Raw genomic sequence first — 6,163 nt, 5'->3', positions numbered from 1 at the left:
ACTCAGCACCGCCGCTGCCCGACCCTGTTGCGGGGCTGCGGCTTCGACTCTGCCCCTGTTGGGGGTCACTCCGCCAAAGAACTAGGGCCTGTTGTGCGCCTGCTTCGCCTGAAGCGTTCGTCGGAACGCCCGAAGACTACGCCTGATCCCCAGCAGCAGGGCCCAGCTGCTGCAACGCCGAATCACCCTCATCCAGGATGCCGAGGGACATCCAGATGGATAAGTGACACAATATAACTAAGGACCCGTAGTCGGCCATACCGCGGCCCTATAGTGACCGGCCTTTGCCGAAGTAGTCATGTTCTCCTAATCAGTGTTTGCTTGTACTGGGTCATTTTGTTTGGTTATTTAGGATAGCCCTACTGGGATCAATCCATAAAAGTTTCTACCTAAAGTTCAATCCGTCTCGCATCTCGTCACTGCATCCCACGTACCTGCTATGACCACACACATAGGAAAGAGGACACACAGCGGGGAGACAGCTCAAAAGAGAGAACACATGAGGGAAGAAGACAGCACAGTGATGGAGAGATAGAGAGCTGACAAAGGGGAGAGCATATGTGGTACACAGGTCAAAGAAGAGATGAAATGAGAGAAGACAGCAGATGGAGAGAAAGAAAGCACACAGGAGTGAGAGAGACAGCACAGGGGAGACAGTTCAAACGGGACAGCACATGAGATGAGAAGACAGCAAAAGAAGGAGAGACAGCAGACAAGGGGGGTAGCACATGGGGTAGACAGGTCAAAGAAGAGAACACAGATGGAAGAAGTCAGCACATGGGGAAAGGGAGAATGGATAGGTGGGTGAGCACATGGGGAGAGATTCTCAACACTGCAAAGCCTGACCCTATTGTGACATTACCGCCCTCCGGATGTGATAGCATCAGGCCTTCATCTAGTAAGACTATAAATCACCCTCTTTTTATGATTGATTCCTTTATGTATAACAGAGGCATTCAATAATCAATTTCCCAGTCATAAATGGGATGTATTTACTTTTCTCCACTGTGACCTATTTGATATGCACCAACTTACCCACAGTTTGGGAATAGTTGACATGCTATGTAAGTTTCGTGAATTGATTAGGTGCATACTATCAACGGCTGAAAAGCATCTTGCTTTCATTTACTTGAGTTTGACGCCAGGTATTAGCTCACTTCTGGTGCACGGACTGTTTGGTGTTGGGTTCCTGTCGCTGCACAGCAGAAATCCCGAGCCTTGCATTCTGCAGTCTCATATTCCTCTCCGGCCACAGAGGAGGCTGCTCAGCAGACTCGTCGATCCCGGGGCTCTGTTCAGACCAGCTCTGTGGGTTTGGTTGCTGCTGCCACCTCTGGTCCACCTATAGCGATGCATGATGTCAGCAGCAAGCTACTCCAGGGACTAAGTCCTCCTTTCGGTCCACTGAGCATTCCCGTGGTACGATCTCTCATTGGAGATCGGAGGTCACATGCTCAGGTCCTTCTCCAGCTCGGATTGGACCATCAGGAAGGTCAGGAAGGTCCTGGAAGGACGCTGCTATAAAAGGTTTGCATGCCTGCTCGGCCATGCGCTAATATAGACAAAGATTAGACCATGTGGAGTGAGTGTTGTATGCATGTATGAATGTCTCTTGTGAATGACTCATTAAGAAACCCCTACCATTGGTACACATGTATTGTGCAGCCTAGCCTGTTAAGCACCCATGTCTAGGTGTAGGTAGAGGCAGAGTCAGAGACTGGAATCAGTGTCCACCGGTGGCTCTACACGCCACAGTTTACTTACTCGACACTCCACCATAGTCAGCGTCTATAGTGGTGTCCGCAGGTGCGACGCACTTGCTCAGAAGGTCTAGAGGGACTCTGACCCTGTGTCCTTGGGGCAGAGTTCTGTGATTGCATTCTGTGCGACTCCTTGCCGAGCAACAGACTCTGGCATTTAAGTTCCGCGGTACTGCGGCTCTGTGACGTAACAGAGTCCGCTCCTGTTGACACTGGGTGACGTTAACTCGCGTGTGACCTTTTGTATACCGCTATATACATCCGCCATTACTAATCAGCAGTTTACCACCTCTGCACGGTGGACCCCGGGCTGCGAACGCACCTTACTATCATTTATTATTTGGTGCGTTCTGCCAGCCCTAACCTTATATTAGTGCCAGGGTCTGGCTTGTAATGGCGGATGAGCCGCAACTACAGCGGTACATCCAGCAGCTGGAGGGTACAGTAGGTTGGCGGCTCTTGAGCACACAACCACAGCCGTGGATGTTACCACAGGAGCTGCTCAGGCTGCTAGCGTGGCTGTAGCCACTTTGTCCACTGCCACCCCTGCTCCGACATTATCCCACCTCCAGCTGCCAGATAAGTTTTCTGGTGATAGCCAGTCATGTAGGGGATTTGTTTCCCCTTAAGGCCCTTTTACATTTAGCGATGCATCAGCGATCCTGACCGGCAATATGACGAGATCAGGATCGCTGGTGCATCGCTAAATGATCCCTAGTGAGCTGCCACACAGGCAGATCTCACAGCGATGCAGCAGCGACACAGCGGATGATACTTACCTTTCAGACACGGCGATGAAGACGTCCTCCAGTCCGCGTCCACACGTCGCTAGTCGGCGCCACAGGAAGCCCTGCAGGAAGAGCCCGATGAGAAATGGAGCCGGCCGATCTCGCGCGATCAGCGATGGACAACGGGGGAAAACTGCCTTCACAGTTTTTGAGCACTCTGAAACAGGTCTTTTTAGGACCTCGAGTCACCCACGATACTGCACTCCAACTGCTGTCATCTTCACAGGGTTCGTTCATGGTCAGCCATTTTGCTGTCCATTTCTGGACTCTGGCTTCCGAGCTGGAGTGGCCAGATAAAGTCCTCATTCCCATGTTTTGGCGGGGGCTGGCTGACCATGTAAAGGACGCTCTGGCCACTAGGGAGATTCCTGCCACACTGGAGGTCTAATGGCGGTTTCTACCCACATCGACCTTTGCTTTAACGAGTGAAGGTTGGAGCGAGCCCAGTGCAGGCAGAGGTTTCGGCTGTCTCCCACCTTCCTCAAACCTCTGGAATCTCCAGCCCAGACGTCTGAGCCACAGGAGGCCATGGAGGTGTCTCGAGCGGGATCTAAGTCCCGGACCACTCGTACACGCATGGTCTGTCTTATCTGCCAGCAGTCGGGACATCTTGCCTCTAGAGGTCCTCAGCGAGCGAGGGAACGTCCGCACTTAGTGACAGAAGCTGGTTCACTAGACGCAGCGATGCCATCCTCTAAGCTCACCTTTAGGGGGACAATCAGTATTGGCCCATCCATCCAGGTGGTAGAGCTTTGTGTGGATTCCGGGGTGGAGGGTAATTTTATGTCTTTTGCCTTGGCCCAACGGCACGCAATTTCACTGGTGATGCTCGCCAAGCCAGTGCCCATACGGGTGATAAATGGGTCGACATTACCCTCACAGATAACACATCAGACCATCCCATTTACTCTATCCATGTCTCCATCCCATCAGAAGATCATCTCTCTGCTAGTCATGCCCGAGGGAATTGATGAGGTTCTCTTAGGGATACCATGGCTACGCTATCACTCCCCTCATATAGAGTGGTCTTCAGGGAGAATCCTGGGATGGAGTAAATCCTGTGAGGGTAGATGTCAGAGGGAGTGCCTTCAGGTTGCTACTACAGAGGTACCCGTAGATGTTTCCTCTCTCCCCAAACACTATTGGCCCTATGCGGACGTGTTCTCCAAGAAGGCAGCGGAGACTCTTCCGCCTCACCGTCCCTATGACTGTCCTATTGACCTCTTGCCTGGTGCTGAGCCTCCCCGGGGTTGGGTTTATCCTCGCTCTCTCCCAGAGATGGAGGCAATGTCTCAGTACATTCAAGAGAATCTGGCAAGAGGATTCATTAGGGAGTCAGTGTCACCTGCAGGGGCAGGGTTCTTCTTCATACAGAAGAACAGAGAGCTACGTCCATGCATAGATTACAGGGGTCTTAACGCCATTACCGCTAACCATAGAACGCATGACCATAAAAATCTACACTTTCACATACCTGGGGCCTTTTAGGCCCATGTGCAAATAACATAGAATAACTCAAACAAAAATAATTTTCAAAGTTTATTTGAAAATTGCAAAGTAAAGATGCATTCCCACTAGCGCTGGTGTCTGCCAGGAGGAGATCTGTAATGGATCTGACCTCCTGGTGACCCCAGCTAAGGCTGGCGGAATGCCGACATTCCAGCAGCCTTAACTGGAGTTACCAAGAGATCAGATACATTACGGATCACCTCCTGGCAGACCCCAGCACCAGTGGGAACACAGCCTAATATGTGAATAATTCAAAACAATACTATGTGCAAAAAAAACCAAAAGAGTAACTGAACGGGCTTAAACCGCCCAATATACGCATTCGATATAGCTCTTTATAATAATGTTTTTTTGTCTAAAAGTTTTTTTTATATAAAAGTTGCAGTAAACATGCTGCAGGAATATCTCTTTTCAAAGGTTCCTTTTCTACTTTACTAATGACCGCAACAACTTTCACACATTATCTGTTCGGAAGAATGCTCCATGCAGACATTTTGTCCACAGGTAGTACAGACACGTTCGGATTTCCTGTCCTTCTTTACTGGACAAATATAACATCGCTTTCTTTTTTTATCTCTTGGCTCTGGATGTTCCTGAAAATGTATACCACATCAGATCATAGCTTCTGTTGTTTGCCTTTGTAAGCATTTTGTTCTGCTTCTCTCCGTCATGTTAGGCATTAAAAGTTCCTAGCAAAGTTCTGTCAAGTATAGACGTCTCTTGTCCTTTCTGTTGGCATGGAATTCTGGATGAGTCTCACTATAAACAATATAGATATTGAGGGCTGACACATCTAGCATATTATAAAAAAGAACTACAGGCCAATGTTTTGTCTGCCTCTTGCACGTATACTCTCCAATCATTTCGTCCATCTTGTCCACTCCTCCTTTGGTTTTATTATAATGCAAGACGATTTTGGGTTTCTGTTTCCTGTTATTGGTGTCTATACTTCCATCACGGTGCATTGCACTCAGTAATATCACAGATTTTTCTTTCTTAGCTTTATAAGACACCATTGTCGCTTGATTGCAGAAACCAAATACACTATCATAAAGTTGTCGATGTTGATTGTGCTTCATGATTGGAGAAATTTCTCTGCAGCTTTGCTTCATTGTACCAACAAGTGTAAGTTGTTTCTGAAGCAAAAAATTGCCCAGTTCAAGATTGGTGAAGTAGTTGTCCATTGTTATATTTTTTCCAGAATAGAAAATTGGTTTCACCGGTGTTTTTACTATGTCAGAACATAGGTCTTTATGGACTGGAGCGTCAACATCTTTGCCACAGTAAATCAGACCATTCGTTCCATAATAGCTTGTAGAATCAGACATCCAGAAAATTTTAATACCATATTTAGCAGGTTTGCTGGGCATATACTGAATGAAATTGCAACGTCCCCTAATTGCAAAAAGTTGCTCATCCACTGTCACATTGTCACTAGAATGGTAATGCTTAGTACAGTTCTTGATAAAAAGATTCCAGATGTAGCTAATGGGGGCTAATTTATCTGTTTCCAACCTGACAGGACGAGTTCTCTTGTCATCAAAACGAAGGCTTCTCCGAATATCCTCAAATCTATTGACTGACATTGTAGCTTTGTAATTTGGATCTGAAAAAGGGTTCATAAAGAGTTCTCTGAGAGGAACATCGTATGATTTTGTACTCTCTGCCAAAAGAGTAAGGCCAATATAAGCATACAGTTCCTCTTTTGTTATATTTTTCCATGTTTTTTTCTTCCTGAAGCAATATGTTTTCCTTCTAAGTTAGTACACAAAACTACCTCATCTACAATATCATCTGAAAAAAATTTACAGAACATATCTCTTTTGGACAAGAATTGTGGAATTCCTACAGTTCCTTGAGCAACTCATACAATATTATGTGATGGGGTTCGTCCAAGAACCTCAGCAGTACTGTTCCAAAAAACATTAGTTTTGGATGTTCTATTTGTATGTTCTGCTGGATCCATTACTTCTTCATCATCTGAAGAATCACTGGACGATGAAGTAGAGACTTTAGCTGGTGGCATGTACTCTTCATCAGACAAAGAAAGTTCACTGTCTTCATCACAATCAAAAATGATTGCTTCGATTTCTTGGTCAGTCAAAC

Source organism: Dendrobates tinctorius, unplaced genomic scaffold (assembly GCF_039654945.1).
Source record: "Dendrobates tinctorius isolate UK_male_01 unplaced genomic scaffold, ASM3965494v1 ptg000067l, whole genome shotgun sequence".
Taxonomy (NCBI): Eukaryota; Metazoa; Chordata; class Amphibia; order Anura; family Dendrobatidae; genus Dendrobates; species Dendrobates tinctorius.
This window is presented reverse-complemented; position numbering follows the sequence as displayed.